Here is an 18,150-nt window from a genome sequence, read left to right on the forward strand (position 1 = left end):
TTTTGCCCCACAAGTGCCACCTCCCGCCTCACAAGTGCCACCTCCCGACACACAAGTGCCAACTCCTGCCCCGCAACTTCCATCTCCTGCTCCACAAGTGCCACCTCGAACCGCACAATTGCCACCTCCTTCCCCATATCAACCACCTCCCATCCAACAAGTGCCACCTCCTGCCCCACAAGTGCCAATTCCTGCCCCACAAGTGCCAGCTCATGCTTCACAAGTGCCAGCTCCAGCCCCTCATCATCCACCTCCTGCTCCACAAGTGCCACCTCCCGCCCCACAAGTGCCACCTCCCGCCCTACAACTTCCATCTCCTGGCTCACAAGTTCCACCTCCTGCCTAAAAAGAGCAACGTCCTACCCCACAACTTCCACGTAACGTCCCATAAGTTCCACCTACTGCCACACAAGTGCCAACTCCTGCCCCACAAGTGCCACCTCCTGCCCAACAAGTGCCACCACCCTCCCCAAAATGCCAACTCCTGTCCCACAAGTGCCACGTCCAGCCCCACAACTTCCACCTCCTGCCCCAAAAACAAAAACTTATGGGGCAGGAGTGTCAACTCCTGCCCCATAAGTTCCATATCCTGCCCCACAAGTGCCACTACCTGCCCCACTAGTGCCATCTCCATTTCCATAGGTGCCACCTCCCGCCCCACAACATCCACGTAACGCCCCATAAGTTCCACCTCCTGCCCAACAAGTGCCACCTCTCGTCCCACAAGGACCACCTCCTGCCCCACAAGTTCCACCTCTTGCCCCACAAGTGCCAAATACTTCCCCACAACTTCCACCTTCTATCGCACTAGTGCCAATTCCAATTCCACAAGTGCCACCTCCCACACCACAAGTGCCACCACCTGACCCACAAGTGCCAACTCCTGCCCCACAAGTGCCATTTCTTGGCCCACAAGTGCCACCTCCTGCCCCACAAGTGCCATTTCCTGCCCTACAACTTCCACCTTCTGCCCCACAAGAGCCAGTTCCAGCCCCACAAATGCCACCTCCTGCCCCACAACTTCAACATCCCGCCATACAAGTGCCACCTCCTGCCCAACGTGTGCCACATCCTGCCCCACAAGTGCCAAATCCTGCCCCGCAACTTTTACCTCCTGCTCCACAAGTGCCAACTCCTGCCCCACATCATCCACCTCCTGCCCCACAAGTGCCACCTCCAGCCCCACAAGTGCCACATCCCTCCCCACAAGTGCCACCTCCTGCCCCACAAGTGCCACCTCCCGCCCCACAACTTCCACCCCCTCCCCTCAAGTTACATCTCCGGCCCCACAAGTGCCAACACCTGACCCACAAGTGCCACCTCCTGCCCCACAACTTTACATTTCGCCCCACAATTTCCACCTCCTGTCTTACAAGTTCCACTTCCTGCCCCACAAGTGCCAGCTCAGGCTTCACAAGTGCCAGCTCCTGCACCACATCATCCACTTCCCGCCCCACAAGTGCCACCTCCTGCCCAACAATTGCCATTTCTTACCCCACAGGTTCCAACTCCTGTCCCACATGTGCCAACTCCTGCCCCACAAGTGCCATTTCCTGCCCCACAACTTCCACCTCCCGCCCCAGAAGTGCCAGTTCCTGTCCCACAAGTGCCACCTACCACGCCACAAATTCCACCTCCTGCCCCACAATGACCACCTCCTGCCCCACAATGACCACCTCCTGCCCCACATCATCCACCCCCTGCACCACAAGTGCCAATTCATGCCCTACAAGTGCCAGCTCCTGCCCCACAAGTGCCACATTTTGCCATACCACTGCCACCTCCCCCCCCAAATAATCCACCTCCTGCCCCACAAGTGTCACTGACCGCATCTTCCTCCTCCTGACCCACAAGTGCAACCTCCTGCCCCACAACTTCAACATCCCGCCACACAAGTGCCGACTCCTGCCCAACGTGTGCCACATCCTGCCCCACAAGTGCCAACTCCTGCCCCACATCGTCCACCTCCGGCCCAACAAGTGCCACCTCCTGCCCCACAAGTGCCAATTCCTGCCCCACATGTGCCAGCTCATGCCCCACAAGTGCCAGGTCCTGTCCCACATCTTCCACCTTCTGCCCCACAAGTGCCACCTCCTGCCCCACAACGACCACCTCCTGCCCCACATCATCCACCCCCTGCACCACAAGTGCCAATTCATGCCCTACAAGTGCCAGCTCACTCCCCTGAAGTCCCAGCTCCTGCCCCACTACGCCACCTCCTGTCCCACATGTGCTAACTCCTGCCCCACAAGTGCCATTTTCTGCCCCACAACTTCTACCTCACGGCCCACAAGAGCCAGTTCCAGCCCCACAAATGCCACCTCCCGCCCCACAACTTCAACATCCCGCCACACAAGTGCCACCTCCTGCCCCACAAGTGCCAAATCCTGTTCTGCAACTTCCAACTCCTGCTCCAGAAGTGCCACCTCCCGCCCCACAATTGCCACCTCCTGCCCCATAAGTGCCACCTCCCACCCAACAATTGTGGCCACATGACAAACAAGTTCCACTTCCGCCCCACAAGTGTCACCTCCTGCCCAACAAGTGCCATTTCTTACCCCACAGGTTCCAAATTCTACCCCACTGGTGCCATTTCCTACCCCACAAGTGCCATTTCCCCCCCCACATGTGCCAACTCCTGCCTTACAAGTTTCACCTCCCACCTTACAAATTCCACCTCCCACCCCACAAGTTCCACTTCCTGCCCCAAAAGTGCCAATTCCTGCTTCACAAGTGCCAGGTCATGCTTCACAAATGCCAGCTCATGCCCCACATCATCAACTTCCTGCCCCACAAGTGCCACCTCTAACCCCACAAAGACAGCCTCCTGCCCCACATCATCCACCTCCTGCCCCACAAGTGCCAATTCCTGCCCCACAAGTGCCAGCTCATGCCCCACAAGTGCCACCTCTTGCCCCACAAGTGCCACCTCCTGCCCCACAAGTGCCACCTCCTACCCCACATCATCCACCTCCTCCCCCACAATTGACAATACCTGTTCCACAAGTGCCACCTCCCGCCCCACAACTTCAACATCCCGCCACACAAGTGCCGACTCCTGGCAACGTGTGCCACATCCTGCCCCACAAGTGCCAGCTCCTGCCCCACATGTTCCACCTACCATCCCACAAATTCCACCTCATGCCCCACAAGTGCCAACTCCCAACCCACAAATGCCAAATCCTGCAATGCAACTTCCACCTCCTGCTCCACAAGTGCCACCTCCTGCCCCACATCGTCCACCTCCCACCCAACAAGTGCCACCACCTGCCCCACAAGTGCCAATTCCTGCCCCACATGTGCCAGCTCATGCTTCACAAGTGCCAGCTCCTGCACTACATCATCCACTTCCTGCTCACAAGTGCCACCTCCTGACCGACAAAGACATCCTCCTGCCCCATAAGTGCCAATTTCTGCCCCACAAGTGCCAGCTCATTCCCCTGAAGTGCCACATTTGTCCACACCACTGCCTCCTCCCCCCCAAATAATCCACCTCCTGCCCCACAAGTGTCACTGACTGACCAACTTCCTCCTCCTGACCCACAAGTGCCAGCTCCTGCCCCACAAGTGCCAGCTCCTGCCCCACAAGTGCCAGCTCCTGCCCCACAAGTACCTCTTCCCTCCCAACAAGTTCCAATTTCCGCCCAACAAGTACCACCTCCTTCTGCACAAGTTCCACCTCCTGCCCTAAAAGCTCCATTTCCTGCCCCAGAAGTGCCACCTCCTGGCCCACAAGTGCCACCTCCTGCCCTACAACTTCCACCTCCTGGCCCACAAGTGCCACCTCCCGCCCTACAACTGCCAAACCCTGCCCCAAAACTTCCACCTCCTGCCCAACAATTTCCAACTCGTGCCCCACAATTGCCACCTCCTGCCACACAAATGCCACCTTCTGCCTCAAAATGCCACCTCCTGCCCAACAACTCCAACCTCCCGCCCCACAAGTACCACCTCCTGCTCCACAAGTTCCACCTCCTGCCCCATAAGTTCCACCTTACGCCCCACAAGTGCCATCTCCTGCCCCAAAAGCTCAATTTCCTGCCCAATGTATTCCTATGGGTACCTATGGGTTTCAATGTGGTCCCTATGTGCCTCTATGGGGTCTCTTATGGGTCTCAGCGAGGTCCCTATGTGTCTCTATGGGTCTCACTGTCCCCCACTGTAATCCATGGGGTCCCTATGTGTCCCAATATACCCCTATGGGTCCCAGTGTCTCCCTATGGGTCACTTTGTTTCCCTATGTGTCCCAATGTCCCCCCTATGGGTTGCTATGTGCCTCTTTGGGTTCTCTATGGGGCTCTATGCGGTGCCTATGGAGCTCTATCGAGTACTATGGGGCGTTCTGAGGTTTCTATGGGGTGTCTATGGAACGCAATGGTGTGTCTATGTGGCAAAATAAGTTTCTATGGGTGGCTATGGGAGATCTATGGGGCACAATGGGTTACCTATGGGGCTCTATGGGATGTCTATGAAGCTCTATGGCGTGGCTATATATCCTTATGTGGTGTCTATGTGGCACTATGTTGTGCTATGGGGTGCTGTGAGGCACTATGGGGTGCTATGGGGCTCTATGGAGCAGTATAGAGTGTCTATGGGTCCCTATGGGGTGCAATGGGGCGTTGTGTGGCACAAGGGAGTGTCTATGAGGCTCCATGGGCTGCTATGGGGCACTGTGGAGTAGCTATGGGATGATTTGGGGTCTCTTTGTGCCCCTATGTGGCGCTATGGGTCACTATGTGGTGTCTATGGGGCCCTATGGGGTGGCTATGCGGTGCTGTAGGGTGGCTATGGGTTGCTTTGGGGTATCCTTGGGTTGCTATGGGGCACTATGGGTGACTATGGGGTGCTATGGTTTGCTATGGGGCTCTATGCGGAAGAATGGGGTCTCTATGGGGCGCAATGGGGTCCCTATGGGGCTCTATGGGGAGTCTATGGGGTGTCTTTGGGGATATATGGGTTGTCTGTGGGGCTCTATGGGGTCTGCATGGGGTTCAGTGGGTCTCTATGGGGCTCTATGGGGTGTCTACAGGCACTATGGGGCGATATGGGGTGTCTATTTGGTTCAATTGGGCTCTATGGTGTGGCTGTAGGGCCTTATGTGGTGTCTATGGGGCACTGTGGGCTGCTATGTGGTGCTGTGGGGAACTATGGGGTGTCTATGGGGCTCTATGGAGCAGTATGCTGTGTCTATGGGTCCCTATGGGGTGCAATGGGGTGCTCTGGGGCACAATGGAGTGTCTATGAGGCTCCATGGGCTGCTATGGGGCACTATGGAGTAGCTATGGGGTGCTATGGGGTCTCTTTGGGCCCCTATGGGTCACTATGGGGTGTCTATGGGGCTCTATGGGGTATCTTTGTGTTCCTATGGGGCGCTATGGGTGACTATGGGGTCGCTATGGGTTTCTTTGAGGCACTATGTGTCTCAATGGGGTCTCTATAGGTCTCAATTTATCCTTATGGCTCCCAATGACTGTCTATGGGTCTCTATGTGTCCCTATGGGTCCCAGTGTCTCTCTATGTGTCCCTATGGGTCCCAGTGTCTCTCTATGGGTCCCAATGGCTTCCTCTGGATCTCTATGGGTCCCTATGGGTCCCAGTGTCTCTCTATGTCCCCCTGTCTAGGTGGTAACTATAGAGATGGTAACAAAGATGGTAACAAATGTACAGAGGTTCTAAGCGAGAGAGAAACTCACCAGTGGTGATGCCTTCGCTGAGGAAGCTGGGGCGGTCTTCACTGCAGAGCGATGTCCAAGAGATGCTGCCTCACAGAATCACAGAATTCTCAAGGTTGGAAAAGGGCTGCCAGCTTTTGTAGGAGAATAGCATGGGAGACAGTTGTGAAGGCTTTGCTGAAGTCCAAGTAGAGCACATCAACAGCCTTTCTTTCTTTCCTTCATCCATCAGATGGGTCACAGGATCGTAGAAGGAGATCAGATTGGTCAAGCAGGAGCTGCCCTTCACGAACCCATGCTGGCTAGGTCTGATCTCCTGCTCATCCCACACCTGCCGCATCTGTCATCTCCCTCAAGACAATTCGTTCCATTCCCTTCCCTGGCACCGAGGTCAGGCTAACAGGCCTGGAGTTGCCCGGATCCTCCTGACAACCTTGCTTGGAAATGGGAGTCACGTTGGCAAGCCTCCAGTCTTCTGGGACCTCACCCGGTAACAGGGAGCTCGGAAAGATAATGGAAAGCGGCTCGAGTGAGGGTCAGCCCTTAAATGAGGTCTCAGAGGAGGTGGAGTCGAGCTCCAGCCCTCCCGGGAGCACAGCTCCATTACTCTCACCTGTGCTCCCGCAGCTGACCCCACACTTGCCTCAGCTGATTAATCAGAGGTTCAGGCTGTGATTACCAATCTCCCACACAGCCCCTGTGGGTCCCAATGTTTCCCTATGGATCTCTGGGTGTCCCTATAGGACTCTATGAGGTTATTATGCCTCTAAATGGGTCCCTATATGTCTCTATGTCTCTCTATGGGGTCCCTATGTGTCCCAATGTCCCCCTATGGATCTCTATGTATCCATATGGGTCCCAGTGACTCCCTTTGGGTCACTAATGAGTCACTATGTGTCCCAACGTCTCCCCTATGGGTTGCTATGTGCCTCTGTTGGGTCTCTTATGGGTATCTCTGGACCCAAATGTATTCCTATGGGTACCTATGGGTTTCAATGTGGTCCCTATGTGCCTCTATGGGGTCTCTATGGGTCTCAGCAGTGTCCCTATGTGTCTCTATGGGTCTCACTGTCCCCCACTGTAATCCATGGGATCCCTATGTGTCCCAATGTCCTCCTATGGGTCACTATGTGTCCCTATGTGTCCCAATGTCCCCCTATGTGTTGCAATGTGCCACTATGGGGTCTCTATGGGGTCTCATAGATATCTCTGGGCCCAAATGTCTTCCTATGGGTATCTATGGGTTTCAATGCAGTCACTATGTGCCTCTATGGGGTCTCTTATGGGTCTCAGCGAGGTCCCTATGTGTCTCTATGGGTCTCACTGTCCCCCACTGAAATCCATGGGGTCCCTATGTGTCCCAGTGTCCCCCTATTGGTCCCAGTGTCAGCCTATGGGTCACAATGTGTCCCTATGTGTCCCAATGTCCCTCCTATGTGTTGCTAAGTGTCTCCATGGGGTCACTTATGAGTATCTCTGGGCCAAAATATCTACCTATTGGTATCCATAGGTTACATTAGGTCCCTATGTGCCTGTATGGGGTCTCTTAAGGGTTACAGTGGAGTCCCTATGTGTCTCTATGGGTCTCACTATCCCCCACTATGTTCCATGGGGTCCCTATGTGTCCCAATATACCCCTATGGGTCCCAGTGTCTCCCTATGGATCACTATGTGTTCCTAAGTGCCGAATGTCCCCCCTGTGTGTCCCAATGGCTGCCTTTGGGGTTTCTATGGGGTCTATTATTGGTATCTCTGGGCCCAAATGTCTTCCTATGGGTATCTATGGGTTTCAATGTGGTCCCTATGTGCCTCTACGGGTATCGCTGTCCCCCACCTTAATCCATGATATCCCTATGTGTCCCAATGTCCCCCTATGGGTCCCAGTGTCTCCCTATGGGTCACTATGTGTCCCTATGTGTCCCAATATCCACACTATGGGTAGCTATGTGCCTCTATGGGGTCTCTTATTTGTATCTATAGGTTTAAATGTCCTCCTATGGGTATCTATGGGTTTCAATGTGGTCCCTATGTGCCTCTATGGGGTCTCTTATGGGTCTCAGCAGAGTCTCTATGTGTCTCTACGGGTATCACTGTCCCCCACTGTAATCCATGGTGTCCCTATGTGTCCCAATGTCACCCTATGGGTCCCAGTGTCTCCCTATGGGTCACTATGTGTCCCTATGTGTCCCAATGTCCCCCCTATGGGTTGCTATGTGCCTCTATGGGTTCTCTATGGGGCTCTATGGGGTGCCAATGGAGCTCTATGGGGTTCTATGCGGCGTTCTGAGATTTCTATGGGGTGTCTATGGAACGCTATGGTGTGTCTATGTAACAAAATGAGCTTCTATGGGTGGCTATGGGAGCTCTATGGGGCACAATGGGTTGCCTACGGGGCTCTATGGGATGTCTATGGGGCTCTATGGTGCGGCTATATATCCTTATGTGGTGTCTATGTGGCACTATGTAGTGCTATGGGGTGCTGTGAAGCACTATGGGGTGCTATGGGGCTCTATGGAGCAGTATAGGGTGTCTATGGGTCCCTATGTGGTGCAATGGGGCGCTGTGGGGCACAAGGGAGTGTCTATGAGGCTCCATGGGCTGCTATGGGGCACTGTGGAGTAGCTATGGGATGATTTGGGGTCTCTTTGTGCCCCTATGGGGCGCTATGTGTCACTATGTGGTGTCTATGGGGCTCTATGGGGTGGCTATGCGGTGCTGTAGGGTGGCTATGGGGTGCTTTGGGGTATCCTTGGGTTCCTATGGGGCGCTATGGGTGACTATGTGGTGCTATGGTTTGCTATGGGGCTCTATGCGGAATAATGGGGTCTCTATGGGGCGCTATGGGGTCCATATGGGGCTCTATGGGGAGTCTATGGGGTGTCTTTGGGGATCTATGGGTTGTCTGTGGGGCTCTATGGGGTCTGCATGGGGTCTGTATGGGGTTCAGTGGGTCTCTATGGGGCTCTATGGGGTGTCTACAGGCACTATGGGGCGATATGGGGTGTCTATGTGGTTCAATTGGGCTCTATGGTGTGGCTGTATGGCCTTATGTGGTGTCTATGGGGCACTGTGGGCTGCTATGGGGTGCTGTGGGGAACTATGGGGTGTCTATGGGGCTCTATGGAGCAGTATGCTGTGTCTATGGGTCCCTATGGGGTGCAATGGGGTGCTGTGGGGCACAATGGAGTGTCTATGAGGCTCCATGGGCTGCTATGGGGCACTATGGAGTAGCTATGGGGTGCTATGGGGTCTCTTTGGGCCCCTATGGGTCACTATGGGGTGTCTATGGGGCTCCATGGGGTATCTTTGTTTTCCTATGGGGTGCTATGGGTGACTATGGGGTCGCTATGGGTTTCTTTGAGGAAGTGCCAACTCCTGCCCAACGTGTGATATCTCCTGCACCACAAGTTCCAAGACTTGCCCCACAAGTTCCACCTACCATCCCACAAGTGCCACCTCCTGCCCCACATGTGCCACCTCCCGACCCACAAGTGCCACCTCCTGCCGTGCAAGTGCCAGCTCCTGCCCCGAAAGTGCCAGCTCCTGCTCCACATGTGCCACCTCTCGCCCCACAAGTTCCAGCTCCCGCCCCATAAGTGCCACCTCCCTCTCCAGAAATTCCACCTCCCGCCCACAAGTGCCACATCGCTCCCCACAAGTGCCACCTCCTGCCCCACTAGTGCCACCTCCCGCCCCACAAGTGCCACCTCCAGCCCCACAAGTGCAACCTCCCACCCCACAAGTACCAAATCCTGCCCCACAACGTCCACCTCCTGCCCCAGAAGTGCCATCTCCTGCCCCACATGTGTCACCTCCTGCCCCACATCATCCACCTCCAAACCCATAAGTGCCACCTCCTGCACAACAAGTGCCATTTCCTGCCCCACAAGTGCCATTTCCCCCCCCACATGTGCCAACTCCTGCCTTACAAGTTTCACCTCCCACCCCACAAATTCCACCTCCCACCCCACAAGTTCCACCTCCTGCCCCAAAAGTGCCAATTCCTGCTTCACAAGTGCCAGCTCATGCTTCACAAATGCCAGCTCATGCCCCACAACATCAACTTCCTGCCCCACAAGTGCCAGCTCATGCCCCACAAGTGCCACCTCTAACCCCACAAAGACAGCCTCCTGCCCCACATCATCCACCTCCTGCCCCACAAGTGACAATACCTGTTCCACAAGTGCCACCTCCCGCCCCACAACTTCAACATCCCGCCACACAAGTGCCGACTCCTGGCAACGTGTGCCACATCCTGCCCCACAAGTGCCAGCTCCTGCCCCACATGTTCCACCTACCACCCCACAAATTCCACCTCATGCCCCACAAGTGCCAACTCCCAACCCACAAATGCCAAATCCTGCAATGCAACTTCCACCTCCTGCTCCACAAGTGCCACCTCCTGCCCCACATCGTCCACCTCCCACCCAAAAATTGCCACCAATTGCCCCACAAGTGCCAATTCCTGCCCCACATCTGCCAGTTCATGCCCCACAAGTGCCACATTTGTCCACACTACTGCCACCTCCCCCCCCAAATAATCCACGTCCTGCCCCACAAGTGTCACTGACTGACCAACTTCCTCCTCCTGACCCACAAGTGCCAGCTCCTGCCCCACAAGAGCCACTTCCTGCCCCACAAGTACCTCTTCCCTCCCAACAAGTTCCAATTTCCGCCCCACAAGTGCCACCTCCTGCCCCACATCATCCACCTCCCGCCCCACAATTGCCACCTCCCGCCCCAAAAGTGCCACCTCCTGCCCCACAAGTGCAACCTCCTGCCCCACAAGTGCAACCTCCTGCCCCACATCGTCCACCTCCCACCCAACAAGTGCCACCACCTGCCCCACAAGTGCCAATTCCTGCCCCACATGTGCCAGCTCATGCTTCACAAGTGCCAGCTCCTGCACTACATCATCCACTTCCTGCTCACAAGTGCCACCTCCTGACCGACAAAGACATCCTCCTGCCCCATAAGTGCCAATTTCTGCCCCACAAGTGCCAGCTTATTCCCCACAAGTGCCACATTTGTCCACACCACTGCCTCCTCCCCACCAAATAATCCACCTCCTGCCCCACAAGTGTCACTGACTGACCAACTTCCTCCTCCTGACCCACAAGTGCCAGCACCTGCCCCACAAGAGCCACTTCCTGTTCCACAAGTGCCACTTCCTGCCCCACAAGTACCTCTTCCCTCCCAACAAGTTCCAATTTCCGCCCCACAAGTGCCACCTCCTGCCCCACATCATCCACCTCCCGCCACACAATTGCCACCTCCCGCCCCAAAAGTGCCACCTCCTGCTCCACAAGTGCAACCTCCTGCCCCACAAGTGCAACCTCCTGCCCCACATCGTCCACCTCTCACCCAACAAATGCCACCACCTGCCCCACAAGTTCCACTTCCTGCCCCAAAAGTGCCAATTCCTGCTTCACAAGTGCCAGGTCATGCTTCACAAATGCCAGCTCATGCCCCACATCATCAACTTCCTGCCCCACAAGTGCCACCTCTAACCCCACAAAGACAGCCTCCTGCCCCACATCATCCACCTCCTGCCCCACAAGTGCCAATTCCTGCCCCACAAGTGCCAGCTCATGCCCCACAAGTGCCACCTCTTGCCCCACAAGTGCCACCTCCTGCCCCACAAGTGCCACCTCCTACCCCACATCATCCACCTCCTCCCCCACAAGTGACAATACCTGTTCCACAAGTGCCACCTCCCGCCCCACAACTTCAACATCCCGCCACACAAGTGCCGACTCGTGGCAACGTGTGCCACATCCTGCCCCACAAGTGCCAGCTCCTGCCCCACATGTTCCACCTACCATCCCACAAATTCCACCTCATGCCCCACAAGTGCCAACTCCCAACCCACAAATGCCAAATCCTGCAATGCAACTTCCACCTCCTGCTCCACAAGTGCCACCTCCTGCCCCACATCGTCCACCTCCCACCCAACAAGTGCCACCACCTGCCCCACAAGTGCCAATTCCTGCCCCACATGTGCCAGCTCATGCTTCACAAGTGCCAGCTCCTGCACTACATCATCCACTTCCTGCTCACAAGTGCCACCTCCTGACCGACAAAGACATCCTCCTGCCCCATAAGTGCCAATTTCTGCCCCACAAGTGCCAGCTCATTCCCCTGAAGTGCCACATTTGTCCACACCACTGCCTCCTCCCCCCCAAATAATCCACCTCCTGCCCCACAAGTGTCACTGACTGACCAACTTCCTCCTCCTGACCCACAAGTGCCAGCTCCTGCCCCACAAGAGCCACTTCCTGCCCCACAAGTACCTCTTCCCTCCCAACAAGTTCCAATTTCCGCCCAACAAGTACCACCTCCTTCTGCACAAGTTCCACCTCCTGCCCTAAAAGCTCCATTTCCTGCCCCAGAAGTGCCACCTCCTGGCCCACAAGTGCCACCTCCTGCCCTACAACTTCCACCTCCTGGCCCACAAGTGCCACCTCCCGCCCTACAACTGCCAAACCCTGCCCCAAAACTTCCACCTCCTGCCCAACAATTTCCAACTCGTGCCCCACAATTGCCACCTCCTGCCACACAAATGCCACCTTCTGCCTCAAAATGCCACCTCCTGCCCAACAACTCCAACCTCCCGCCCCACAAGTACCACCTCCTGCTCCACAAGTTCCACCTCCTGCCCCATAAGTTCCACCTTACGCCCCACAAGTGCCATCTCCTGCCCCAAAAGCTCAATTTCCTGCCCAATGTATTCCTATGGGTACCTATGGGTTTCAATGTGGTCCCTATGTGCCTCTATGGGGTCTCTTATGGGTCTCAGCGAGGTCCCTATGTGTCTCTATGGGTCTCACTGTCCCCCACTGTAATCCATGGGGTCCCTATGTGTCCCAATATACCCCTATGGGTCCCAGTGTCTCCCTATGGGTCACTTTGTTTCCCTATGTGTCCCAATGTCCCCCCTATGGGTTGCTATGTGCCTCTTTGGGTTCTCTATGGGGCTCTATGCGGTGCCTATGGAGCTCTATCGAGTACTATGGGGCGTTCTGAGGTTTCTATGGGGTGTCTATGGAACGCAATGGTGTGTCTATGTGGCAAAATGAGTTTCTATGGGTGGCTATGGGAGATCTATGGGGCACAATGGGTTACCTATGGGGCTCTATGGGATGTCTATGAAGCTCTATGGCGTGGCTATATATCCTTATGTGGTGTCTATGTGGCACTATGTTGTGCTATGGGGTGCTGTGAGGCACTATGGGGTGCTATGGGGCTCTATGGAGCAGTATAGAGTGTCTATGGGTCCCTATGGGGTGCAATGGGGCGTTGTGTGGCACAAGGGAGTGTCTATGAGGCTCCATGGGCTGCTATGGGGCACTGTGGAGTAGCTATGGGATGATTTGGGGTCTCTTTGTGCCCCTATGTGGCGCTATGGGTCACTATGTGGTGTCTATGGGGCCCTATGGGGTGGCTATGCGGTGCTGTAGGGTGGCTATGGGTTGCTTTGGGGTATCCTTGGGTTGCTATGGGGCACTATGGGTGACTATGGGGTGCTATGGTTTGCTATGGGGCTCTATGCGGAAGAATGGGGTCTCTATGGGGCGCAATGGGGTCCCTATGGGGCTCTATGGGGAGTCTATGGGGTGTCTTTGGGGATATATGGGTTGTCTGTGGGGCTCTATGGGGTCTGCATGGGGTTCAGTGGGTCTCTATGGGGCTCTATGGGGTGTCTACAGGCACTATGGGGCGATATGGGGTGTCTATTTGGTTCAATTGGGCTCTATGGTGTGGCTGTAGGGCCTTATGTGGTGTCTATGGGGCACTGTGGGCTGCTATGTGGTGCTGTGGGGAACTATGGGGTGTCTATGGGGCTCTATGGAGCAGTATGCTGTGTCTATGGGTCCCTATGGGGTGCAATGGGGTGCTCTGGGGCACAATGGAGTGTCTATGAGGCTCCATGGGCTGCTATGGGGCACTATGGAGTAGCTATGGGGTGCTATGGGGTCTCTTTGGGCCCCTATGGGTCACTATGGGGTGTCTATGGGGCTCTATGGGGTATCTTTGTGTTCCTATGGGGCGCTATGGGTGACTATGGGGTCGCTATGGGTTTCTTTGAGGCACTATGGGTCTCAATGGGGTCTCTATAGGTCTCAATTTATCCTTATGGCTCCCAATGACTGTCTATGGGTCTCTATGTGTCCCTATGGGTCCCAGTGTCTCTCTATGTGTCCCTATGGGTCCCAGTGTCTCTCTATGGGTCCCAATGGCTTCCTCTGGATCTCTATGGGTCCCTATGGGTCCCAGTGTCTCTCTATGTCCCCCTGTCTAGGTGGTAACTATAGAGATGGTAACAAAGATGGTAACAAATGTACAGAGGTTCTAAGCGAGAGAGAAACTCACCAGTGGTGATGCCTTCGCTGAGGAAGCTGGGGCGGTCTTCACTGCAGAGCGATGTCCAAGAGATGCTGCCTCACAGAATCACAGAATTCTCAAGGTTGGAAAAGGGCTGCCAGCTTTTGTAGGAGAATAGCATGGGAGACAGTTGTGAAGGCTTTGCTGAAGTCCAAGTAGAGCACATCAACAGCCTTTCTTTCTTTCCTTCATCCATCAGATGGGTCACAGGATCGTAGAAGGAGATCAGATTGGTCAAGCAGGAGCTGCCCTTCACGAACCCATGCTGGCTAGGTCTGATCTCCTGCTCATCCCACACCTGCCGCATCTGTCATCTCCCTCAAGACAATTCGTTCCATTCCCTTCCCTGGCACCGAGGTCAGGCTAACAGGCCTGGAGTTGCCCGGATCCTCCTGACAACCTTGCTTGGAAATGGGAGTCACGTTGGCAAGCCTCCAGTCTTCTGGGACCTCACCCGGTAACAGGGAGCTCGGAAAGATAATGGAAAGCGGCTCGAGTGAGGGTCAGCCCTTAAATGAGGTCTCAGAGGAGGTGGAGTCGAGCTCCAGCCCTCCCGGGAGCACAGCTCCATTACTCTCACCTGTGCTCCCGCAGCTGACCCCACACTTGCCTCAGCTGATTAATCAGAGGTTCAGGCTGTGATTACCAATCTCCCACACAGCCCCTGTGGGTCCCAATGTTTCCCTATGGATCTCTGGGTGTCCCTATAGGACTCTATGAGGTTATTATGCCTCTAAATGGGTCCCTATATGTCTCTATGTCTCTCTATGGGGTCCCTATGTGTCCCAATGTCCCCCTATGGATCTCTATGTATCCATATGGGTCCCAGTGACTCCCTTTGGGTCACTAATGAGTCACTATGTGTCCCAACGTCTCCCCTATGGGTTGCTATGTGCCTCTGTTGGGTCTCTTATGGGTATCTCTGGACCCAAATGTATTCCTATGGGTACCTATGGGTTTCAATGTGGTCCCTATGTGCCTCTATGGGGTCTCTATGGGTCTCAGCAGTGTCCCTATGTGTCTCTATGGGTCTCACTGTCCCCCACTGTAATCCATGGGATCCCTATGTGTCCCAATGTCCTCCTATGGGTCACTATGTGTCCCTATGTGTCCCAATGTCCCCCTATGTGTTGCAATGTGCCACTATGGGGTCTCTATGGGGTCTCATAGATATCTCTGGGCCCAAATGTCTTCCTATGGGTATCTATGGGTTTCAATGCAGTCACTATGTGCCTCTATGGGGTCTCTTATGGGTCTCAGCGAGGTCCCTATGTGTCTCTATGGGTCTCACTGTCCCCCACTGAAATCCATGGGGTCCCTATGTGTCCCAGTGTCCCCCTATTGGTCCCAGTGTCAGCCTATGGGTCACAATGTGTCCCTATGTGTCCCAATGTCCCTCCTATGTGTTGCTAAGTGTCTCCATGGGGTCACTTATGAGTATCTCTGGGCCAAAATATCTACCTATTGGTATCCATAGGTTACATTAGGTCCCTATGTGCCTGTATGGGGTCTCTTAAGGGTTACAGTGGAGTCCCTATGTGTCTCTATGGGTCTCACTATCCCCCACTATGTTCCATGGGGTCCCTATGTGTCCCAATATACCCCTATGGGTCCCAGTGTCTCCCTATGGATCACTATGTGTTCCTAAGTGCCGAATGTCCCCCCTGTGTGTCCCAATGGCTGCCTTTGGGGTTTCTATGGGGTCTATTATTGGTATCTCTGGGCCCAAATGTCTTCCTATGGGTATCTATGGGTTTCAATGTGGTCCCTATGTGCCTCTATGGGGTCTCTTATTTGTATCTATAGGTTTAAATGTCCTCCTATGGGTATCTATGGGTTTCAATGTGGTCCCTATGTGCCTCTATGGGGTCTCTTATGGGTCTCAGCAGAGTCTCTATGTGTCTCTACGGGTATCACTGTCCCCCACTGTAATCCATGGTGTCCCTATGTGTCCCAATGTCACCCTATGGGTCCCAGTGTCTCCCTATGGGTCACTATGTGTCCCTATGTGTCCCAATGTCCCCCCTATGGGTTGCTATGTGCCTCTATGGGTTCTCTATGGGGCTCTATGGGGTGCCAATGGAGCTCTATGGGGTTCTATGCGGCGTTCTGAGATTTCTATGGGGTGTCTATGGAACGCTATGGTGTGTCTATGTAACAAAATGAGCTTCTATGGGTGGCTATGGGAGCTCTATGGGGCAAAATGGGATGCCTACGGGGCTCTATGGGATGTCTGTGGGGCTCTATGGCGCGGCTATATGTCCTTATGTGGTGTTTATGTGGCACTATGTTGTGCTATGGGGTGCTATGAGGCACTATGGGGTGCTATGGGGCTCTATGGAGCAGTATAGGGTGTCTATGGGTCCCTATGGGGTGCAATGGGGCGCTGTGGGGCACAATGGGGTGTCTATGAGGCTCCATGGGCTGCTATGGGGCACTGTGGAGTAGCTCTGGGATGATTTGGAGTCTCTTTGTGCCCCTATGGGGCGCGATGGGTCACTATGTGGTGTCTATGGGGCTCTTTGGGGTGGCTATGCGGTGCTGTAGGGTGGCTATGGGGTGCTTTGGGGTATCCTTGGGTTCCTATGGGGCGCTATGGGTGACTATGGGGTGCTATGGTTTGCTATGGGGCTCTATGTGGAAGAATGGGGTCTCTATGGGGCGCTATGAGGTCCATATGGGGCTCTATGGGGAGTCTATGGGGTGTCTTTGGGGATCTATGGGTTGTCTGTGGGGCTCTATGGGGTCTGCATGGGGTCTGTATGGGGTTCAGTGGGTCTCTATGGGGCTCTATGGGGTGTCTACAGGCACTATGGGGCGATATGGGGTGTCTATGTAGTTCAATTGGGCTCTATGGTGTGGCTGTATGGCCTTATGTGGTGTCTATGGGGCACTGTGGGCTGCTATGGGGTGCTGTGGGGAACTATGGGGTGTCTATGGGGCTCTATGGAGCAGTATGCTGTGTCTATGGGTCCCTATGGGGTGCAATGGGGTGCTCTGGGGCACAATGGAGTGTCTATGAGGCTCCATGGGCTGCTATGGGGCACTATGGAGTAGCTATGGGGTGCTATGGGGTCTCTTTGGGCCCCTATGGGTCACTATGGGGTGTCTATGGGGCTCTATGGGGTATCTTTGTGTTCCTATGGGGCGCTATGGGTGACTATGGGGTCGCTATGGGTTTCTTTGAGGCACTATGGGTCTCAATGGGGTCTCTATGGGTCTCAATTTATCCTTATGGCTCCCAATGACTGTCTATGGGTCTCTATGTGTCCCTATGGGTCCCAGTGTCTCTCTATGTGTCCCTATGGGTGCCAGTGTCTCTCTATGGGTCCCATTGTCTTCCTCTGGATCTCTAGGGGTCCCTATGGGTCCCAGTGTCTCTCTATGTCCCCCTGTCTAGGTGGTAACTATACAGATGGTAACAAAGATGGTAACAAATGTATAGAGGTTCTAAGCGAGAGAGAAACTCACCAGTGGTGATGCCTTCGCTGAGGAAGCTGGGGCGGTCTTCACTGCAGAGCGATGTCCAAGAGATGCTGCCTCACAGAATCACAGAATTCTCAAGGTTGGAAAAGGGCTGCCAGCTTTTGTAGGAGAATAGCATGGGAGACAGTTGTGAAGGCTTTGCTGAAGTCCAAGTAGAGCACATCAACAGCCTTTCTTTCTTTCCTTCATCCATCAGATGGGTCACAGGATCGTAGAAGGAGATCAGATTGGTCAAGCAGGAGCTGCCCTTCACGAACCCATGCTGGCTAGGTCTGATCTCCTGCTCATCCCACACCTGCCGCATCTGTCATCTCCCTCAAGACAATTCGTTCCATTCCCTTCCCTGGCACCGAGGTCAGGCTAACAGGCCTGGAGTTGCCCGGATCCTCCTGACAACCTTGCTTGGAAATGGGAGTCACGTTGGCAAGCCTCCAGTCTTCTGGGACCTCACCCGGTAACAGGGAGCTCGGAAAGATAATGGAAAGCGGCTCGAGTGAGGGTCAGCCCTTAAATGAGGTCTCAGAGAAGGTGGAGTCGAGCTCCAGCCCTCCCGGGAGCACAGCTCCATTACTCTCACCTGTGCTCCCGCAGCTGACCCCACACTTGC

At 54.8% G+C, this 18,150-nt stretch overlaps 1 long non-coding RNA gene across 1 annotated transcript; it reads right to left on the reverse strand.

Moving 5' to 3' along the window:
- Window positions 1-5,696: 5,696 nt before the first annotated feature.
- Window positions 5,697-17,792, reverse strand: LOC146753296 (uncharacterized). Its single transcript, XR_014940230.1, has 3 exons — window positions 17,529-17,792; window positions 14,046-14,158; window positions 5,697-5,806 (listed from the first exon to the last, which is right to left on the reverse strand). It is a non-coding gene; the product is annotated as an uncharacterized LOC146753296 (long non-coding RNA).
- Window positions 17,793-18,150: the final 358 nt, after the last annotated feature.

Source organism: Coturnix japonica, unplaced genomic scaffold (genome assembly GCF_054131305.1).
Source record: "Coturnix japonica strain WE unplaced genomic scaffold, WE-NBRP24 Scf039, whole genome shotgun sequence".
NCBI classification, from domain to species: domain Eukaryota; kingdom Metazoa; phylum Chordata; class Aves; order Galliformes; family Phasianidae; genus Coturnix; species Coturnix japonica.